Below are 14,705 nucleotides of genomic sequence, written 5' to 3'. Positions count from 1 at the left end.
TTTGTAACACACTTGAATATGAAAGAAATAAGAATCTCTCATCTCTTGCTCCCTACATTCTTGTCTATTTTCTTGTTTCATATTGTTATTTTGAGTTTAGTTTCTTAACATTTTTATCAAAATTTAGTAGATATATATATAAAAGATAAAATTTCTCATGTAATATAGGGAGAATTACACTCCTAATCACTTGGCTAAATAACCCATCAAAAAATGGCCTACGTTTGAAGTCCTTACCCAGTATGACCCAGGTTGTATATAATATGAAAATTACTTTTCACTCGTTAGCCCACTCCTTTTAAATTTATTTTTTCTTTTCTCTGTTCTTCTTCTCCTCGTGTCCCAACTTTGCATCCCAAACTTTCTCGATCATTGTTATTCTCCATCAACGCTCCTCCAGTTTCAAAGCCGATAATCACTATTTGCATGAAGAAGAAAAAATAATACATAAAAGAATTAGTTTTTTGGAGCCATATGAAGATCACTTCCTTCAATGGAGTGGAAAAACTCTGTTTGCACTAAAGAGGTTCACTTGGTAGGTTGTTGGATCACCAAACTAGAAAGAAGGAATTGGCATGGTCTCAGTCTTATCATCATTCCACGTGTAATTCTAATTCCAGCGGTTGATTAAAAACTTGGAAAATAGAAGTCACCATTAAAGGTGTTTCAAAGCTTCAATTTAAGAAATTGTGTTTTTTGATTTGTTAGTTGTTTGGATTGGGTGTTGTCCCAATTGATTGGAATCATCAAGCGAAGTTCAAAACTTAAATTTGAAGTGATTTGGAGTAGATTTAAGCTAGCTTTGAATTAAATTTCCGAAGATCCCCAAGAAAGAAGAAGAACATATGAAGTTCCATTGATAGGATTCATCTGTATAATAATGTATAAAATTGTATAAATAGTAGTATATAATAGTGTATAAATAACTCTCATACACAATAATACATTATTCACATGTATTTGGTAAATGTCTCTCATATTTTTCTTCTTCTACACATATATACATAGGTATTACGAACATTTTTTATAGTGCTTATAAATCTTTATACATTTTTATACAACTATATATATAATGTACCTCTTTGTATAAAAGTGTATAAACATCTCTAACGAACTTCTTATACGATTTCACTTGCAATTCTTGTTCAAAACTATTCCAAAACTCCATCAAATGACTTCAAACTTTGTATACAACCTACTTAGACTGTTTCTAATAAGTTCAAACAATACTCATTTCAAATTTCTCACAAAATCATATTTAAACTTTAATAAAATTAGCATTGAAGAAGAAGAGATTTTAGGTTTCTCGCGTCTATATTTTTTGCATTTTTGTAAATGGGATAGGTATGTATAAATTTGAGGAAAAAAGGAGAATGGAAACTCAAGGTTCTTTCACGCCGAAAGATCTGGAGAATCAAAAAAAAAAAAAGAAAAAAAAATCGGATATGAGTTTATTGATATTTGGCTACACAGTTGCAAACTTGTAATTGGGCTAAAATACTGCAAGGTCACCTTATGGAGTGATCTATTGTGTAATTCTTCCTATAATATATATACACGTATATGAAAATTATTCTACATATTTGATGAAATTAAAACTTAGTATTTTATTTTGAATTTGAGTTCAGATGAATTGCATTTTTTGCCGATTTTTTCTATTAGATAGTAAAACTTTTGTTTTTCTGAAATTTCTTCTATTCAAATAAAAGAAAAATGAAATAAAAAGTAAAGAAAGAAATAATAATAAAAAAAAAAAGCAATACATAATAACTAGGCAATCGCAGTGTACACATCCATCGAATCCATTTTCATTATATATCATCCATAGACTCTCAAATGACACCATAGATTATTAGTATCATGTAAGCCAAAGATGGAGTGTTTTTTTTTTGTCTTACAATAATTACCATCCAATCCTACGAAGAAAATAAAACACAAATTTACTACTTACATTTGAGGAATTACAAGTAGCAATGAAACACCAAAATATTTCTATTACAAGAAACAAACCTGTAGATGGCTCAACAAAACAGAATAAATGTCTGCTTCATGACTTTTGTTCATTACTTATATGCATAGCATAGAACTCGTATCTAGTTCTTATATTAAAATCTGAAGCTCTTTTAACCATAGACCAACTAATGACAAAAAGTTATTTAGCAGAGTTAAGGAAATGACTTTTAAATTTTTTGACATAGCACATTTAACATACTAATAAAGAGAGTTAAAGGAATGACTCTTTTAGTCTTTTCTTTTTTAAAACATAACATATCAAAGGGATTTTTTTTTTTGTTTCTTGGCCAAATTAATCAAAAAGTACTTCACTTTCCATAAAATGTATCTGTATATAGTTTTTTTTTTTGTTTGTAAACTAGTCTCTCTACACGTGCGTTGCACGTTGTATTATGAGTCATGTAATATACGATTGCATATAATAATGTCTTAAATCAAATTTTAAATAAATTATTATACATAAAAAAAAGCACAAGTGAATAATCAATAAGGACCATTATAATCATCTAATACTACGAAGATAAAAAATAAATACATGTAAACTAAGATAAGTACCACAGTTAGACAGCTATTACATATTGTCCCCACTAATACATCCATAGACAGATGGCTCTATAAATATAATTAGTGTTAATGCTGTAAAAAATATGACCTAAGAAATGAAGTTCCTAACACAACTTATAAGACTATGATAATAAATAATTATGTAATAAGCTACCTCACACTCATATCAGGGGCGAAGTTGCACTTTTGTAAGGGCGTCACTTGACCACCCTTCATCGAAAAATTACACTATATATATAGGTAAAATATTAGGTTTTAGAAATATATAACATACATTAAATACTCTTTATCAGGATTTTTTTTGACACTTATTTCAATAGTTTGAGTACCCTTGAAGAAATTCTATGCTTTGCCACTACCTCATATAAGTTGGATTGTAGCATTTTTAGCTCCTAAATGGCATAAAATGATGGTTCTTTTCAAGGCAAAGAATATGGAAAATTATAAAATTAAGGGGCTCAAGAACAGGAACTTTAGGAAAAATATTCCCTCAAGACATCAATAACAGTAACATATTCATGACTATATGCTCTAATTTCTTTTTACTTCTTCACTTACCATCGCCTTCTCGTCCATAATTTTTCTTCTCATTCTTTATCAAATATTTCTCTTCTTTCCTGTTTAAGAGATGATAGAATGCATTCTCAACTCATTGGTTCTTTTACCCCTTGGCAGTAATTAAGTAATTATAATGATTCGCAATTTGTTCATAAATTTAAGAATTCTTCCAAAAAATTTTGTCTTTCTCATGTTGTTCAGTGAAATAGGTGACATTTTCTTTCAAATTTTGCACCTATTGAAATCAAAATGTGGCTGATTTCTTCTTCCTAGCTCTCTTCAATGTTAAATACTTCTATCCAATAATGAGCAATCTGTCATGCAAAAACTATCTTTCATACCACAATAAACGCTCAATTTTTTTAACCCCAAGTCCTCCTTGTTTTTCTTCATTAACACACAAAAAACATAATTTTCTTGATTCAGAATTACCAGGGAAACTACTTAAACCAGTAATGAAAGAAGAAACACAATAATTTCTAGAAAACCCAAAGAGATTAATATGTATGAAGGTTGATGGATGAATTGCAAAATTATATCAGCAGTGTTATATAAGAAAAAATGTTCATCTGAAGGAGCAACAAAAAAAAAATTCAATTGAAAAATGGAATAAGTGGAGACAAATCTATTGTTTTGTGTAGTCCATATAAACAAAATTTGAAGGTTGGATGATTTTCTTTTTTAAAATGGTCGATACTCTTAACAAACAATTGGGTGGCACTTTCATGTAGGGCCCTATCTTAATAATTAGAGTTTGGAAAAAGAAAAAGAGACCACACATGATCTTTGAATTAACTGTCGTAAATTCTGATGATGTTGGTTCTATTATATACACATCCTAATTAAGTTGTAGTACTATCATGAATAATTACCATATCGCTATACAATTTCCATCTACGAAAGAAAATCTAAGACAATAGAGAAAATGAAGTGCAGAAAAATTCAAAATCAATTAAACTCTAATTATCTTCAAAGTACAAAAATTTTGTGAACTTACAATCAAATTTGTGAGGTAAATAAGCCAAGGAATTAGCCGTAAGAATAGATAGATGGATAGCAGCGACAGCGAAAATCTAAAAACAAAATTTAGAAAATGGCAAAAAGAAAACCATGTAAGTAGCACTGTTTAAGTCTCGAGATGACAAACCCACTATTGTCCAATGTCTCACAATTTCAACCCATTCAATAACATAAAAATCTTTTCAACCACTAATAATAATTAACACTCCGTTCAAATAGTCAATGCACAATTCCTGAGGAGCTAACTTAATAAATTTCGATTCCAAAAATTGATTCCATGTGAAAAAAATACCAAAAGCTATATATATGATCTAATCCACCATAGAATTTCCAGCCAAGTTTGTGAAAGGAGTCTGTAAGAGGCCAAAACAACGTTAGAAGCCGGGGCTTTTTGAACAGAGTAAAGGTTTGCATCTATTGGTAGTCTGAAGGTTTGTGGCCATTAATGATTGTCTACGAAGGGTTGTGTCGGTTTGTAGGCGTGGATTTTAGTTAATAAGGTAAATAGGTATTAATTAATCAGTGGGGTATTTAGGTATATAATAGGGATATTTTAGTAATTTAACTTTTAAGTTAAAGATTGTCACGACCCGGATTTTTCACCCTCGGAAGTCGTGATGGCGCCTACTTGTAGAAGTTAGGCAAGCCATGAACTTAGAAATCATTAACTCCTTTATTTTAAAATTTCTTACCAATTATATTAACAAGGAAATAAACAGTTAAATAACAGCGGAATATGATATTTAAGCGGAAGTCTTAAATAAATATAAAACTAGAATGTTTCGAAAGTCAATACATGCCTCTACCCAGAACCTGGTGTCACAACATCCACGGACTACTAAGAGTACTAAATACAACCGTTTGAAAGAAATATAACACCGTTTGTCTTGAATACTTGAGATAAAAGAATATATAATAAGATAGAGGAGACGCCGGGCCTGCAGATGCCTGCAAGACTACCTCGGTGTCTCGGTGGACTGAAGGCTGGCTCCTAAGCTATTGTTGTTGATCTAGTGCCACTCTGGTATCTGCACAAAGTGTAGAGTGTAGTATCAGCACAACCGACCCCATGTGCTGGTAAGTGTGTGGCCTAACCTCGGCGAGGTAGTGACGAGGCTAGGATCAGACTCCAGATAAACCTGTGCAGTTATATGTAATATACAACAGAAATATAAATAGGTAATAACAGTTTTAAGGGGAGGGGGAAACATGCTTCGGGGAAACATATCAATTCGATCAGAAACTTAATAAAGTATGAGAGAACACTCGATGTCTACAATCAATACAATAACAATACTGTTGCGGCGCGCAACCCGATCCCTTATCATTTAACATTGTTGCGGCATGCAACCCGATCCACATATATGTATATTGCGGCGTGCAACCCGATCCAATATAATATCTGTTGCGGCGTGCAACCCGATCCAATATAATATATGTTGCGGCGTGCAACCCGATCCAATATAATATCTGTTGCGGCGTGCAACCCGATCCAATATAATATATGTTGCGGCGTGCAACCCGATCCACATATATATCTACTGCGGTGTGCAACCGGATCCAATATAATATCTGTTGCAGCGTGCAACCCGATCCAATATAATATCTGTTGCAATGTGCAACCCGATCCAATATAAGGGATCAACAATAGACTATACTATTCCGGCAAGAGAACTCCACAATACAAGTATATACGTCCTGGCAAGGGAGAAACAGCCATAACCAAACTTGTTCCAATACCTAATTATCTCAACTATAACTCAACTAGTTTCCACATCTAGCCACCTCAACTATAACTAAACTTGTTACAATACCTAACTACCCAGCTATAACCAAACGTGTTAGAACAACTAACATGAAGAATCATCAACCTAAGTGTCAGTAATATCAATTAATAACACAATGCAAGGGAACCTCAACTCAACAATAGCCCAGCAAGGGGCCACATAATGATCTCTTTTCTTTCTCACTTTTACTTCACAATTCACTTCACAACTCGAACCAATGCTTTAGAGTTCCGATTATCACTTATATTTTCACAATTCATTATACATCTGGAGCCATCACTCCTCAATGTTCATAGGTCACAATTCTTTCCACAACTTTACACAACAAATAGAAATCATCACCAGGGCATGAATAATACAACGAGATCATGACAATCACAAGATAAGACTCACGGTCATGCTTGACACCAACGCATAGATACTCGTCACCATTCCTATACGTCGTACTCGACAAGAAAGAAATAGAAAATATGACACAACTCCTAATCCTTCAAGTTTGGGTTAGACCAAACACTTACCTCGATGCCTCGAACACAACTCAAGCTTCAATTATAGCTTTACCCCTTGATTCCACCTCCAGCTCGCTCGTATCTAGTCACAAATTACTTAATTACATCAACAAAAGCTAAATGAATCAACCCCAATGCATGAAAATGAGTTTTACCGAAAAAGTCAAAATCGCTCCCGGGCCCACATGGTCAAGACCCAATGTTCGAACCAGAACCCAATTACCATTCCTCCACGAACCCAAATATATGATTTGTTTTGAAATCGGACCTCAAATCGAGGTCCAAATCCTCAATTTTTTGAAAAATAAAGGTTCTACCCGAAACACCCAATTTCCCCCATGGAAATCATTGATTCGAAGTTGAAATCATGTTAAAAGATGTTAATGATTGAAGAAAACTAGTTAAAAATGACTTACAATTGATTTGGAGAAGAAATGTTGTTTGAAAAATCGCCTCTTATGTTTTTGGGGTTTTGAAAAATGAAAATAGCTGAAAATCCCGTCTATTTATACTATTCTCAGGTGCCTGTGCGGACTGCACTAAATGGACCGCGGTCGCACAGTCCTTCCTGGGTTACTGCAGATCAGGTGCCCTATGCAGACCGCGCAAAATCGACCGCGGCTGTACAACCCTCCATCGCGGACCGCATGTACCTCACGCGGATTACATTGGCCTTCCGCGATCGCACACAATTTCTCGCAGATCGCACTAGCGGGTTCAGAGACTTGCAAATTTCTCTGAACCTGCAACAACTGTGTTTTTAGGCCTAAGGCATCCCGAAACCTATCCGAAACTCACCCGAGCCCTCGGGGCTCCTAACCAAACATACGTACTAACTCAACAACATCATACGAACTTATCCATGCGATCAAATCACCAAAATAACCTCAAAAACCATGAATCAAACCTCAAAATCAAGAATTTTTCTCAACCCTATTCAAGTAATTTAGCAATTCAAGTCCGAATCACGTCAAACGACGTCCGTTTTTTTAATCAAATTTTACAGAAATGTCTTATATATATATATATATATAAGACCTGTATCGGGCGCCGGAACAAAAATACGGGCCCGATACTAACATATTCTAATCAAATTTCATTTCAAATTTTCTTAAACAATTTCAGAAACAATTTTCTTTGAAAATTCATTTCTCAAGCTTGGGACCTCGGAATTCGATTCCGGGCATACGCCCAAGTCCCATATTTCCCTACGGACCCTCCGGGACCGTCAAATCACAGGTCCGAATCCGTTTACCCAAAATGTTGACCGAAGTCAAACGAACCCATTTTATAACCAAATTTTTATCATTTTTCACAGAATTTCATATTTAAGCTTTTCGGCTACGCGCCCGGACTGCGCATGCAAATCGAGGTGACTCTAAATGAGGTTTTCAAGGCCTCAGAATATGAAAGTTTTGTTTTAAAACAAGTGATGACCTTTTGGGTCATCACATTCTCCACCTCTAAAATAATCATTTGTCCTCGAACGGACAGAAGAAGGAAGTACCTGAGTCGGGGAAAAGATGGGGATAACGACTCCTCATATCGGACTCGAACTCCCAGGTCGATGCCTCAGGAGGCTGACCTCTCCACTGAACACGAACAGAAGAAAAACTCTTCGATCTCAACTGACGAACCTGCCGGTCTAGAATAGCTACCGGCTTTTCCTCATAAGACAAGTCCTTGTCCAACTGGACAGTGCTGAAATCTAACACGTGGGATGGATCGCCGTGATTCTTCCGAAGCATGGACACATGAAACACTGGATGCACGGCTGATAAGCTCGGCGGCAATGCAAGTCTATAAGCCACCTCTCCCACTCGATCAAGAATCTCAAATGGACCAATGAACCTAGGGCTTAGCTTGCCCTTCTTCCCAAGTCTCATCACGCCCTTCATAGGTGACACTCGGAGCAATACCCGCTCTCCAACCATAAAAGCCACATCTCGAACATTGCGATCTGTATAACCCTTTTGCCTGGACTGAGCTGTACGAAGCCTATCTTGAATAATCCTGACCTTGTCCAAAGCCTCCTGAACCAGATCTATACCCAACAATCGAGCCTCTCCCGGCTCAAACCATCCAACCGGAGATCGACACCGCCTACCATATAAAGCCTCATAAGGAGCCGTCTGGATACTCGACTGGTAACTATTGTTGTAGGCAAACTATACTAAAGGAAAAAACTGATCCCACGAGCCTCCAAAGTCAATGACACAAGCTCGGAGCATATCCACCAAAATCTGAGTAGTCTGCTCGGACTGCCCATCCGTCTGAGGATGAAATGTTGTACTCAACTCAACCTGGGTGCCCAACTCTCGCTGAACTGCTCTCCAAAAATGCGAGGTAAACTGCGTACCTCGGTCCGAAATGATAGATGCAGGCACACCATAAAGGCGAACAATCTCCCGAATATAGATCTCAGCTAACCTCTCGGATAAATAGGAGACTGCCACAGGAATGAAATGCGCTGACTTGGTTAGCCTATCAACAATGACCCACACTGCATCGAACTTCATCCGAGTCTGCGGGAGTCCAATAACGAAATCCATAGTGATCCGCTCCCACTTCCACTCGGGAAGCTCTATCCTCTAAAATAAACCACCAAGCCTTTGATGCTCGTACTTAACCTGCTGACAATTCAAACACCGAGATACATATGCAACGATATCCTTCTTCATTCTCCACTACCAATAATTCTGCCGCAAATCCTGATACATCTTCGCGGTGCCCGAATGAATAGAGTCCCGGGAGCTATGGGCCTCCTCTAAAATCAACTCTCGGAGCCCATCCACATTAGGCACACAAACTCGACCCTGCAATCTCAAAACTCCATCATCATCTAAGGTAACCTTCTTGGAACCTCCGTGCTGCACCGTGTCTCTAAAGACACACAAATGGGGATCATCATAATACCGATCACGGATATGCTCCAATAAAGAAGAACGAGCGACCGTGCATGCCAATATACGATTAGGCTCAGAAATATCCAACCTCACGAACTGATTGGCCAAAGCCTGAATGTCCAAAGTAAGTGGTCTCTCACCGACCGGAATATAAGCAAGACTGCCCATACTGGCTGACTTTCTACTCAACGAATCGGCCACCACATTGGCCTTTCCCGGATGATACAAGATAGTGATATCATAGTCTTTCAGCAACTCTAACCACCTCCTCTGTCTCAAATTCAACTCCTTTTGCTTGAACAAATACTGAAGACTTTTGTGATGCGTGAACACATCACATGCCACGCCATACAGATAATGCCCCCAAATCTTCAATGCGTGAACAATGGCTGCCAACTCCAAATCATGAACCATATAGTTCTTCTTATGAATCTTCAACTGCCATGAAGCGTAGGCAATGACCTTGCCATCCTGCATCACACTACACCAAGCCCAATACAAGATGCATCACAATAAACTGTATAAGGCCCTGAACCTGTGGGCAAAACCAACAACGGTGCCGTAGTCAGAGCTGTCTTGAGCTTTTAAAAGCTTGCCTCACACTCGTCTGACCATCTGAACTGGGCACCCTTCTGGGTCAACCTAGTCATCAGGGCTGCGATAGAGGAGAACCCCTCCACGAACCGACGGTAGTAGCCTGCCAATCGCAAGAAACTCCTAATCTCTGTAGCTGACGCTAGTCTAGGCCAGTTCTTGACTGCCTCAATCTTCTTCGGATCAACCTGAACACCCTCTGTCGATACAACATGACCCAAAAATGCAACTGAACTCAACCAGAACTCACACTTCGAGAACTTAGCATATAACTGACTATCCCTTAAGGTATGAAGAACCATTCTAAGATGTTGCTCGTGCTCCTCCCCGCTGCGGGAATATATGAAAATATCATCAATGAAGACTATCACTAACAAGTCCAAATAAGGCCTGAACACTCGGTTCATCAAATCCATAAAAGCTGTTAGGGCATTGGTCAACCCAAATGACATGACCAGGAACTCATAATGCCCGTGGCAAGTGCGAAAAGCTGTCTTAGGGACATCGGATTCCCTAATCCTCAACTGATGGTAGCCAGATCTCAAATCAATCTTTGAAAACACCTTGGCACCCTGAAGGTGATCAAACAAATCATCGATCCTCGGCAATGGATACTTATTATTGATTGTAACCTTGTTCAACTGTCGGTAATCGATACATATTCTCATCAATCCGTCCTTTTTCTTAACAAACAACATCGGCGCACCCCAAGGCGAAACACTTGGCCTAATGAAACCCTTCTCAAGCAAGTCTTGCAACTGCTCCTTCAACTCTTTCAACTCAGGTGGGGCCATACAATACGGCGAGATAGAAATGGGCTGAGTTCCCGGAGCCAAATCAATACAAAAATCAATATCCCTATCGGGTGGCATACCCGGCAAGTCTAAAGGGAAAACATCAGGAAACTCTCGAACAACAGGCACAAAATCAATAGAGGGAACCTCGGCACTAGAATTACGAACATATGCCAAATAGGCCAAATACCCATTCTCGACCATACGTCGAGCCTTCACATAAGATATAACACTACGGGTAGAATGCTCTAAACGAGGCATACCTAGTAAAGCTAAGGTCATAGTCTTGGCATGACAGTCCAAGATAGCATGGTAAGGTGATAACCAGTGCATCCCCAATATATCATAGAAATCGACCATGTCTAAATGCAACAAATCCACATGAGTCTCAAGACCCCCAATCACCACAATACAAGAATGATGGACTCGATCAACTACAATAGAATCACCCACCGGTGTAGATACATAAACAGTAATACTCAATGAGTCACTAGGCATGACCAGATACGGTGCAAAATAAGATGACACATACGAGTAGGTAGACCCTAGATCAAATAACACTGAAGCCTCTCTATCACAAACCAGAATAGTACCTATAATGACTGCATCTGAAGCCTTAGCCTTGGGCCTGGCTGGAAGGGCGTAACATCGGGGCTGGGCCCCATCACCCTGAACCGCATCTCTGGGACGACCTGCAGCTGGTTGGACCCCACCTCTGGCGGCCTGAGCTCCACCTCTAGTACCTCTACCTCCACCTCTAGCACCTTTACCCCCACCTCTAGCTGGCTGGGGGGCTGTGGAACACCTGGTGCCTGTACCATAGCACGAAAATCCTACTGGTGCGACTGAGTACCCGAAATCTCGGATAAGTCCTCCTAATATGACCATACTCACCACACTCAAAACATCCACCTGAATGTTATGGCTGAGGAAACTGAGACTGACCTTGGCGACCCGAATGACCACCCCGAAAACTCTGGAGCGGCGGTGTACTGATAGAAGCTGGTGGTGCACTGTAGGACTGCTGATTGGAATACCGCATCTGTGGACCATGGCTACCTGAAGCGCCATGAGAGACCTGAAGAGCTAACTGAAAGAGCCTAGGAGGATGGCCTCTACCATATGAATCCGTGCCTCCAAATGAGGCACAACTAAATCTACCTGAATGACGGGGCCTCTTATCCGACCCATGACCATCTCCACTCTACAGGCCACATTGGCCACCTCCTGAAAAGTGATCTCACTCCTAGCCTCTCTAGCCATCTGAAGGCGAATCGGCTGAATAAGACCATCAATAAACCTCCTCACCCTCTCTCTCGGTAGGAAGTATGACAAAATCATGGCGAGCTAAGTCAATGAACCTGGTCTCATACTAGGTAACCGTCATGGAACCCTAATGGACGCGCTCAAACTGCCTCCAATAGGCCTCTCTTTGAGTAACGGGGAGAAACTTCTCCAGTAATAACACTGTAAACTGCTCCTAAGTCAAGGCTGGCGATCCGACTGGTCTCGCTAAGCAATAATCCCTCCACCAAGTCTTGGCGGATCCAGACAAGCAAAATATAGCAAAATCAACCACATTGGTCTCAACAATACCCATGGTCCTGAGAACCTCGTGGCAACTGTCTAGATAATCCTGGGGATCCTCGGTAGATGCGCCGCTGAAAGTGGAAGTGAAGAGCTTGGTGAACTTATCCAACCTCCACAAAGCATCGACATACATAGCCGCTCCATCACCGGTCTGATCTACCACACCCGGCTGAACTGCTCCAACTGGCTGAACTGCTGGAGTGTGAATCTGAGGAGCTACCTGCTCCGAAGTGTGAGTAGCAGGAGTCTGGGCCCCTCCTCTAACCTGAGAGACGGCTGGTACTACAGGAAGCAAGCCCGCTCGGGTGACTATCCATGAGGCCCACTAATCGGACAAGAGCATCCTGAACGACTGGGGTAGCAATAAACCCCTCAGGGACCTGAGCTAGGCCTACCAGAGCTGTTGGAGCCGGAACATTGTCATCAAAGTCAACCTGAGGCTCCGCTACTGGGGATGCTGCTCGGGGTTGAGCTCTACCCCTACCTCGGCCTCTGGCATGGTCTCGGCTTTTCCCTCTGCCCCTCGTGGGAACTACTGCTGGGGGCTCGGGCTACTGAGTGGTAGATGAGGAAGCGCATGTTCTCCCCATCTACGAAAGAACATAGTAGAAATTCAATTAGCATTGAGAAACAGAACCACACGACATGAAAGAACAAATGTGAAGTTTTACCTAACTCTGTAGCCTCTAGGGATAAATACAGACGTCTCCATACCGATCCCTCAAACTCTACCGAGCTTGTCCGTGAATTGTGAGACCTATGTAACCTAAAGCTCTAATACCAACTTGTCCTGACCCGGATATTCCACCCTCGGGAGTCATGATGGCGCCTACACATAGAAGCTAGGCAAGCCATGAACTTAGAAATCATTAACTCCTTTATTTTAAAACTTCTTACCAACTATTTTAACAAGGAAATAAACAGTTAAATGATAGCGAAATATGATATTTGAGCGGAAGTCTTAAATAAATATAAAACCAGAATGTTTCGAAAGTTAATACACGCCTCTACCCAGAACCTGGTGTCACTACATCCACGGAGTACTAAGAGTACTAAATACAAATGTATGAAAGAAATATAACACCGTTTGTCTCGAATACTTGAGATAAAAGAATATATAATAAGATAGAGGAGACGCTGGGCCTGCGGACACCTGTAAGGCTACCTCGGTGTCTCGGTGGATTGAAGGCTAGCTCCCGAGCTACTTCTGTTGATCTAGTGCCACTCCGGTATCTGCGTAGAGTGCAGAGTGTAGTATCAGCACAACTGACCCGATATGCTAGTAAGTGTCTGGCCTAACCCCGGCGAGGTAGTGACGAGGCTAGGACCAGACTCCAGATAAACATGTGCACTTATATGTAATATACAATAGAAATATAAATAGGTACTAGCAGTTTTAAGGGGAGGGGGAAACATGCTTCAGGGAAACATATCAATTCTATCAGAAACATAAATAAGTATGAGAGAACACTCGATATCTACTATCGATACAATAACAATACTGTTGCGGCGCGCAGCCCAATCCTTTATCATTTAACATTGTTGCGGCGTGCAACCCGATCCACATATATCACTATTACAGTGTGCAACCCGATCCACATATATAGTTGTTGCGGCATGCAACCTGATCCAATATAATATCTTTTGCGCGTGCAACTCGATCCAATATAATATATGTTGCGGCATGCAACCCAATCCTATATAATATTTGTTGCGGCGTGTAACCCGATCCAATATAATATCTGTTGCGGCGCGCAACCCGTTCCAAATATATAGTCAGCAATAATCATCGTTACCTGTCTCGGCAAGGGATCAACAATAGATTACACTATTCCAGCAAGGGAACTCCACAGTTCAAGTATATACGTCCCGACAAGGGAGAAACAGCCATAACCAAACTTGTTCCAATACCTAATTATATCAACTATAACTCAACTAGTTTCCACATCTAACTACCTCAACTATAACTAAACTTGTTACAACACCTAACTACCCAACTATAACCAAACTTGTTAGAACACCTAACACGAAGAATCATCAACCTAAGCGTCAGTAATATCAATTAATAACACAATGCAAGGGAACCTCAACTCAACAATAGCCCGGCAAGGGGCCACATAATGATCTCTTTTCTTTCTCACTTTTACTTCACAATTCACTACACAACTCGAACCGATGCTTTAGAGTTCCGATTATCACTTATATTTTTACAATTCATTATACAACTAGAACCAATGCTCCTAAATGTTCATAAGTCACAATTCATTCCACAACTTTATACAACAAATAGAAATCATCACCAGGGCATGAATAATACAACGAGATCATGACAATCACAAGATAAGACTCACAGTCATGCTTGAAACCAAC

Source organism: Nicotiana tabacum, chromosome 20, assembly GCF_000715075.1.
Source record: "Nicotiana tabacum cultivar K326 chromosome 20, ASM71507v2, whole genome shotgun sequence".
NCBI lineage: Eukaryota > Viridiplantae > Streptophyta > Magnoliopsida > Solanales > Solanaceae > Nicotiana > Nicotiana tabacum.
This window is presented reverse-complemented; position numbering follows the sequence as displayed.